We start from the raw sequence: 9623 nt of genomic DNA on the forward strand, positions 1-9623 counted from the left end.
ACCTCCCGAGATCTTCTGGTCGATTGCAAATACTAGTTGGGTTGGCCAACCGCCTCTCATGTTACGGCCATTTCTATCATGGAGAAAAATATGTTCGAGTTGACCTGAGACATTTCCCAGTGGTTGTAAGGCACTGTCTCTCCGCTATGAATGTGGTTACGTTATGGTCTTATAGCTCCTGCATACAGGACGCGGTAATGCTTGCCGTGCGGCGGAAGTTTGCGCAATAGCCAATCAATATGCTACTTTGCGTAATAACCTTCTAGCTTTTAGAGAAAAACAACATATTGATTGGCTGTCGCGCGGACTTTCGTCGCGCGGCAAGCATTACCGCGTCCTGTGTACAGGAGTCATTACAGCACATTGAATAATTTCTAGTTTGGAATAGCGTCAGAGACCGAGTGGAGTTTCGGTACTCTGAATTTGTCTTATTTGATTTGAGACACGCGCGTGTACAACGCATGAACTGCGATTGTCGTCGAGCCACAATGCCATATGAGGCGCCCGTGATAGATACCTCTGCTCTGTTGTGATGAACTTCTCCCTTCCAAGTGAGGTCAGAGTTACCACCCTCCTTCACGAATACCCTGTCTGTGTATCTCTCTTCTGGGTGCCAGTGATTCTCTCAATCTGCGTTCTTTGCTGCTCACGAGAACCGTTCTAGAGCGCGAAATCACGCACGAAAAAACACCAAGGAAAAATACTGACCCCTTCGTTGGGACAAGACAAAGGAAACATTGGTGCGAGCAGTCGCAATAGACTATCTACAATAACGGGCTTACCTCAAGTTATGACGACGACGACGACGACGACGACGACGACGACGACGACGACGACGACGACGACGACAACGACGACGACAACAACGAGAACGATGACGACGACGTCTTTTTTTATCGATAGCGTAATCCGCGTTACGTTATATCTCACGCGCTCGAAGGTTGGTCTTCATCGAGTTAACTTTATAATTACGTTTTTCAGTAGAATCTTCTCCATCAACTACTCAAAGTTCTAGGCGAGCGAATTATTTCGCCCAGTTTTTGGACGGTGGAGCGCTAAGAGCGCAATGCACTTTTACCTGATCTTCAGCTTTTTTTATACTCGTGTACGTTATTTTCCAACAACATTACTTTTCGGTAACGAGTAGAGGTGCGAATCCACCACTACCCTTGCTGCCGATGGAGATTACAAACACCCACGTATCGCCGTTCGATTTCGATCAACTGAATGCGCGCGTGTTATCATTCGTTGAACGATCGAGTCGTTTGAATTTTTAACGAGTCGCAAAAAATTCTCCCTTTTTCTCTCTATCGACGGAGCGCGAGACATCAGTGAAGAGAAAAATATAGACACTATCGCTGGCGAATAATTTCACGCAATTATATTGTCGCATCATCAAAGAGCGGCGGTGTTATGGTGCTGAATAAGTTAGTTTGTAGTCAGATAGGTCGAGAAACGGTTCGCCGAATCATCGTTCACTGGAGTCGACTGCGGTCGTGAAGCCTTGGTAGATAGAGAAGAAAAGATGACGATTATAACGATAATGCTTATTCGACCAAGACGAGGACTGTTTCCGACCGAGTGTCATATATGCCTAGTTTACATCGAACGACTGAAACTAAATAATAACTTTCTATTAAATAATCTCAATGTCGACAATGTATGTATTATATAACGGTCTATTATAGTATAATACTCATCAAGAAGATGTATCGACTGAAAACATTGTCGTTGACATGTGTTGTAATATTAAAATTATTTGATAGAAAGTTACTATTTTCTATACAATGTTCAAAATACATCTCAGAGACATCTTAGAAATATGTGATATCACACATCTTTAGAACGTTTCTAGTCTGTATTTTCGGCATTTTTGCTGTATAAGTTAATATCAAATGTTCGATGTAAACGAGACAATAAAGCGCTCAGCTGGACCGCAACCCAGCCAATTGATCCGCGAAGTGTCCTTTCTCGCAAAGAACACGTATTCTCAATTTTTTTCCTCTTTTTTTTCGCTCGAGGCGTACCCAATTGCCTTAAGTAGTGACTTTTGAACGATTCACTGCCACACACGCGCGCATTGCGTCGCGTCGCGTCAGTGAACGCATTTTATAGCATGTTCGACTGGCTTTGGGTTAACCCACTCTGGGTTATTCAACCTACGTTCATTGGTCGAACAAGTACTTATAAGTTTTATGATTGGCTAGTAGAAACCAATGACGTCATTAATCGCTCTCGGAGCGATTAACCCAGGGTCAGTCGAACACGCTATTAGTTTAGGAGGTACAGCGAAAGTTCTCGAGACCCTCCCGCGTCTCTCTCCACCGTAATCCGCAGGGGGCGACATTTTACGTCGTCAAAAGCGAAGTTTCGAGTCTGCGGTGGACGCGCGGAGTCACACTCGTGCATTTCCCTAAGGTATATAGATAGATAAGTGAGACCCCGTCTCTCCACCCTTCTCTTTCTTCCTCCCTCTTTTCCCCTTTTTCTCTCTCATATTTCCTCTCTCGAAATTACTGCGTAGATTTTAATAATTTATTCTAGCTAGAACGTTGTAATTTATATATAAAACAATATAATATACATATGTATGTCGCGCACGATTTAACTCATATTAGCGTGAACACGCGTTTAACGGATAGTCCGATATCTCGAGTTTAGAGCGCGGGCAAGAGAGTGAGGAGAGATGAGAGGGATGCCCTTCTCATGAAGGTTCGGCAGGATTTAGCTGGCACGGGGCTTGCCACGGCGACCGATTAGTTTCGTAATTTTTTCTCGATTATCGTAAAACATTACAGCGTCTCTAACTAACCGTGCACATAAACTACGTAGCCAATGTGCACGAATTGTCTCAGTGAGTAAAAAAGTAATGTCCATGATTCTTGACGTTAGTTAGACAAAGACAGATAATCAATACTATCTGTTCTTGTCTCACTACAGGCGATAAACAATCGCAGCGGTAGACACAGAGGCGAGTTAGCGGCGATCTTATCGTTAAAGAAACATCTCGCTCAGCCATTGACGCATTGCGTTACTCGTAATTCCAGAAGAATTTTCAGGTTCACGTTTTCTGGCCACTGTAACTATAACAATATTTTGCATGGGAACACTGAGTTGGATAAAAGAGAAGGAAATAATTTTAATTTGAGCATTATATGTGTGCAGGCTCTTACACGCCGCTAACATTTATTGTTTATTTCTCGGCAACTACAAAACATATTAATGTCATTCAAAAAGCATTGACTTTTCAATAGTTTATTCTATTGGCATTAGTGTTTTATAATAGTACAAATAATACCACCGCTTTAGGTCAAGCGTAGGAGCGCGAGTACGTCTCGACATCGCGGGCAGGCTCTTACATACCGCTAGCATTTATTGTTTATTTCTCAGCAACTACAAAAAAGATATCGATGCGACTCAAAAAGCTAACTAAGTCGAATTTTTCTAACAACAGGCATTTATTGCGTTGTAAGATTGTTTGATACAACTCGTTGCACATATAAATAGGTGTCGCCGCTGACAACTACCACGTACAGACCAGTTCGAAGAGGTGGAGGATAATACGCGCGAGATTAAGTAAAATCAATCGATAGGTGTGACAGAGTCGTCGATCGACATTAAATACGAGGCGGCTTTGGCTAACTTCTATGTTAGGGGGGACTATTATTTTCGAGTACATGTTCCTTTCAATACGACGAAACGTCACTCACCGGTGGGTGCACGACACGCCGCGCAGTTTTCGATCAAACGACGAAGTTGTTGGGTTTCCAGTTTCTGCAAAAGACGATGAGTTGCAAATTACTTTTCGAGTCGCGCGCGCGCACTTTCTTCGTGAGACATTTTGCGATAGGAGTGTCACAACTGCGATCTCTTACGTCCAAAAAAAGAATGAAAAACTTTCGTTTTGCAATCGGGACAAATATTTACGTTTACGTTCGTCATACTTATCGCGCTCTACTTTTGAAGCGAATTCTCAAATCGATTTATTGTACATTCATCGTTTGATTAACTCAAATGTTTAACGCACAGGAATGCAACGATATAGTCGCTTCGCGCATACTTACGTTTTGCTCCAATTCCTTCTACATCTTCTTAGTGGCGTCGATTAATTCGTTTAGGGCCTTCACGATGTTAGTGTCGATCAAACAAACTGAAAAATACCGAGCGTGAAAACGTGTTGAACAAAACCTAATTAATCGACTCGATTAATCATATTCCACCCACTTTTCTCATCTAGACTTTGAATTCCAATGTCGCCTCTTCTAGGTAACCTTGGCTTGTGTCCAGATCGGTCACCGTCAGGTTCAGATCCATTCTGATCGTACGGTTCTATGGCTGTATTTTTGTCGAACGAACTCCATTCACTGGGTCGATGTTAAGTCCTCGTTCACTTGAAGAATCGCGTCCTTTGTCAGCACGCAAACCCGGCTCGTAGAGTCGTTTGGATTCCGTGGATCCTTTCGATTCAGGTCGCCCAGACTTGACAAGATCGTGATATCCATCGTCTGTGTCCGTCGTTGATTCCGTCTCGTCCAGTTCGTCGGACTTCAAGTTGAACACGTAATTGGACGGGTTCCTGTCAGGTCGCTTGTAGTCGCGGTCAGGACGATGCGAGTTGGAATAACTGGCATCGGTATCATCGCGTCCAGGGCGATAGCCACGCGGCTTCTTCTTGTCGGAGGGTTCCTTATGACCGGGCCGATGACGATTGAGGCGATTACCGCTAATGGACGAAACGGCTGGTTCCGGACTACTGCGGTTCTGGTCCGCAGATGCATCAGCCTCTTCAGTCGTCTCGTCCTCGTCGGAAGTGGTACCGATCGGTCGAGTCGCGGGCCGAATTTTTGTATGACCGGGAAATAAATCGGTCTCAAGTACGGGAGAACAATGTCGACTTGTTTATCAGGGCATTCCTCTTTTCTCAGCACTTCGTTGATGCTCGTCTTGTACACTTTTACTGAATTCATGTCGCTGGTGTGCCAGTTGCGCGTGTGTAGAAAGTGGTCCCACATATACACACCAGTTTCAAAGCTGTGCGAAGACTAGTTTCCTTTACGATGTACAACATGTTTCGAGAAATGGTAGGAAATGGGAAAAGCTAAAAACGATGGGGCCTCTGTGGGTAGCGTTTGCTAGTCGTCCGTGAAGACCATGAATCAACTCGTAATCCTCTCGACCGATTATATTGTGGCGAAATGCTTCGAATATTGTGCCGTGCTTCTCATCTACATCGTAACACGTTGCTGTACGCGTTGCGAACGCACGTAACGAAAGGGCCCATTTCGTCTCTTATCGTCATCTTGGCCGTGTCGTTAACTGCGTTCCAGCCGTGTCGGGATGCTGAGACTGGGACTCAGCGAACGTCTCTCTGGTCATTCATTATTTATCCTAAATAAACGACGTTACGAATATACCGCGCAGCCAAGCCTAATTTATGTATGTAACAAACTCGTTACTCATAAAGCGTCGTACGCATAAAGTAATTCGATTAGTTCAGTTTTTTAGCTATTTGAAATAAATACGTCTAAGGATGAGAGAGAGAGAGAGAGAGAGAATGATTAACCAAATAATATAAATGCGTTTTTCCAACCGATCATGGCAAATTTTCGGAAGGATCGTCGAGATCTTCTTTTCTCAGCCGAGCGAAGCTCAGTTGATTACAGCAGCTTTTTAACACAACTCGTAACTCTATATAGTCTGACATAGTACATCAGAACAAAGCTAAAAACTTTTCGATTGGCCTTGTGCACATGGCGCTACATTGCATTGCATTTGGACGGTATGAACGCAGTACTTCGCATCTGCAAAGACACGACCGTTACGGCGTAACGCATAGTTGATATGTGATCATGCAATTATCACTAAGGAAAGGAAGAATCATGTCCGCGAGAAAGATGCATATATGAGGTGTCGCGTCATCTGCATGCTGGCTCGCTCGTCTAAATGCACCCGTCCGATTTGGTGAACGTCGGGTTCATTGTCAATCGAGAAGTCGACAGGGACAGCGGCGTGATTCTGGTCTCGATGGTGGCTGCTCGCTTCGGCGCCTAGAACGAAGAAATTTACATGACAGATGGAAGAAGTGATATGCGCGAGGAAACTCAGTGCACGGAGAAAATAATGTAGTAAAAATTACGTTGAAGTTATATTTCTTTTTTCAATGTTCTAGTATAAATTACTATGAAAATAGATAATAGATAATTTGATGGTCTACCTGATATATTTTATGAAAAATATTCAAGTAATTGCAATATTTTGCAATAAAAAGTCAAACATGTGTAACATTTCCAAACAAATATATAATAATTTCCTTCATAATCCTATACAGTCCATACATATTTTACATATAAAAGAATTTTGTTATTATTTTTACTACAATATTTGCAACAATATTGTGATATCTCAACGAGAGACCACAAATGACTACATATACATGGGTACCCGGTGGAAGTGTAATTCGTGCTGTTGACAATGTGTTATTAGTTGTTATAAGGAACGCATATTTACCGTGATCGCGCGATGAACGTCTGTTATATGAAGTTGGGGAGTTAAGGAGAATCGGCAAGGCTATTAAGAAAACGGTGAAGATGGAATCTTTGGCATACGCGACAACCGGAAGTTCTACAGTTGCATAGATGGGCATCAAAGGGGGATAGGATTGAAGATTTGTCTGTAAGTACACGCGATAAAATGAGTGTTAGCTAACTTCAACTTGTCAGTGGAGAAAAGAAACGAATACGTGTTGTGATTAGTGTAAAAACATGCCGACTCTTAATGACACTACACTAAAAGTGAGCCAGAAAAGTGTAAATATTCTTTTGTTTTTTTTTCTTTTCAAATTTAAGTGGTTTGTTTTTGCTTCGTTTCATGCAGTGAGGCGAAGATACTTGTTACATTTATCGTATAGTGCAGTTATCGTATTGAGCAGTAGTAGAATGATAGATCAAGCGCGAATAATCGAATTAGAATGACAATTATAGGAGTTTGTCTTGGCTCGGATTCTATTTCACGCTCAAACCATAGTCGTATGTTTTATTGATATTAACATCTGCTATGAGATCGATATGCAACGTTATCTATAATAGTGTCCATTGTAATAGAGTCACTTGTGGAAAAACAAAATGTAAAATTAACGGATGTTGTCGATGAGAAGCTCTGTTAAGAAATTACGCATCGACAAGCGCAATGCCGTCTATCCTATGGTGAAAAAATACTTACTTTGGTCCTTTCTCGTATATTGAAGATACCGTAGATGATGGGATTCATGCAGGGGTTTGTGCACGTAAATAAAAAGAGAGCCTTCAGAATGCGTTGGTCGACTTTCCGGAATGACGATTGATCAATGCAATACCTGTTTTGAATGCGTTCGACAATGTAATACTTGTACAGTTCGAAGTTCAACTTAATCCGGGATGTAATCTTATCATTTTCTTTTGCTACAAAACGTGATTCACACGACACCCGTATCGATCACGATCGCGAATGATGGTCGTATCGGCGATATTTGTTTCGTCTTTCACATTATAAGCCCACATTCGACGATTACCACACTGTTTCGTACGTCAAGACATCGTACTCGCACGATTGTCGAAGTATCGCGTAATGAGTCCGACAGAATTAATAGTACTTACCACAAGCTTAGTAAGGAGTAAGGGATCCAGCAGATGATGAAAACCACGATAATGGTTATTGTCATTTTTAAAGTGCGCACTCGCGCTCGACTGAGGAATCCGATCGATGAACGGCGTATTCTATCTGTAAAAAATGCTCCTTTAATTTGTCGTACGTTTCACCTCCGATTTACAGACGAGTTTTAGACGGCATAACAATATATATACGGGAAAAATAGTTTTGTCAGTTTCATGATTGTATTTTTGGTAAAGTTGTTTGGTAAGAGTAGGGGAAAAGATCGGTAAGGGGCAGGAAGATTTCTGTCAATCATTGCAATCCAGTTTGAACACAGCTGAATGTTCAGACATAAATGCTTTTAATTGCGGTAACAGGGATATGTCATTCTATGTCGCCGAATTTTTACCTGATTTCTATTTAGTTCTACGATCCGAACTATTTTGCCGTGTATCTTTATCTCGAAGAATAATATAAATCTGTGAGATAAATTTTGAACGTTCTTGGTACAAGATTGCGTCGATTATACCTTCTTTGGATCTGCGGTAGATCTCCACGAATATTCTGGTATAGGTGTAAAACATCACGCACAGAGGAAACCAGAATACTGTCGTTATTCCGAACAAAAAGTACAACAGTTCGTGCACGTGCGACGGGTAAGTGTTGAGTGTTGTACACTGTGTGACATAAGTGTAACCGGGACGCACCTCGAGATGGAATACTAATATCTGCAGAAAGTTAAGCACGGAATAAATTACTCAACGTGGCTATAAACATCGTTAGAAATTATTCACAAGTTGGCGCACCTGCGGAAAGGAACACAACATGGAGCCCACCCACGCGAAAATCAGAGTTATCTTTCCTCTTCTGTGAACGTCCAATATCTGGAGCGGTCGCATTACCGCATAATATCTGAAAATTTATTGAAAAGTTATTAACGCTTCGATAAATTTCGAGGAAGTATCGACTTGAATGAAAAAAGCTCGCAAAAGTCGATTGTATGGTCACTAATTAAATAGTTGCTCTATTCAGTATTGGATAACTAATTTTAAACAATGAATCGACGGATGCCCTTGGCGAGGTTCTAGGAACATCCAATCGTTTATTAAGATACACTATGCACCTGTCTATACTTATGCAGACAATTACGAAAGATGAAAGGTACAGGCCAAATATTCTGAAGAAACACATTATACGACACATCGCATCTCCCGCTTCCCATGACACCGTAATCGACCATCCGATTTCTAACGGCATCATCAGAAACGTCACCTGAAAAAAAAATGAATGGATCCGTTTGTAATTGATTTATTAGTTTATACAAGGGACTGTAAAATTATATCATCTAACTTTGCGTTCTACCGCATGTATCTTTATATATTGTATTATTGTTTAATTACTTTAATTATTATATTGTTGACAGTATTCGATAGTCAGCACTTACAAAGAGGTCAGCTATTGCCAGGTGCATCACCAGGATGTTTATCCGGAACTTGGACTTTTGTTTTCGTATTATAGTCATTACTAGCATAGCAATATTTCCAGTCCCCGATATTATCATTAAGATACTATAAGCAATTATCTTTATCAATTTGCCCTTTTTGAGGTCCATATCGATTAGCGCATCAATATAGTCGTATTTGGGGCTCACCCCGGTTTCGTTTAATTGCAATGTCTCTTCCATACCGTCGAGAAACAAATTATTATTTCATCTGAAACTGTTATTTCCGATTTTACGAAAAAAACTTTCTTTTTCTCGAATAGTTTTATTTACGGATTAGAATTTAAGAGTTGACTAGAGCGAAAGGGAAAATGAGAGTTTTCTATATCCCGTAAGGCGAATTTATTTAGGACACGATCGCACTTTTAGCTCGCCAAATTTGGGTAACATAAATCGAGACAATGCAACTACTTTGTTCACGAGGCATTTTAGCGGCACATTTCCCAAAGAGAGAGAGAGAGAGAGAGAGAGAGAGAGAGAGAGAGAGAGAGAGAGA

At 41.5% G+C, this 9623-nt stretch overlaps 1 pseudogene; it reads right to left on the reverse strand.

Annotated features, from left to right (window-relative positions):
* Positions 1-3434: 3434 nt before the first annotated feature.
* The window catches only part of LOC116848803, a 16823-nt pseudogene continuing 10634 nt past the window's right edge, over positions 3435-9623 (reverse strand).

Source organism: Odontomachus brunneus, unplaced genomic scaffold (assembly GCF_010583005.1).
Source record: "Odontomachus brunneus isolate Ranch 3 - 2012 unplaced genomic scaffold, Obru_v1 Obru_scaffold_100, whole genome shotgun sequence".
In the NCBI taxonomy this organism is placed as follows: domain Eukaryota; kingdom Metazoa; phylum Arthropoda; class Insecta; order Hymenoptera; family Formicidae; genus Odontomachus; species Odontomachus brunneus.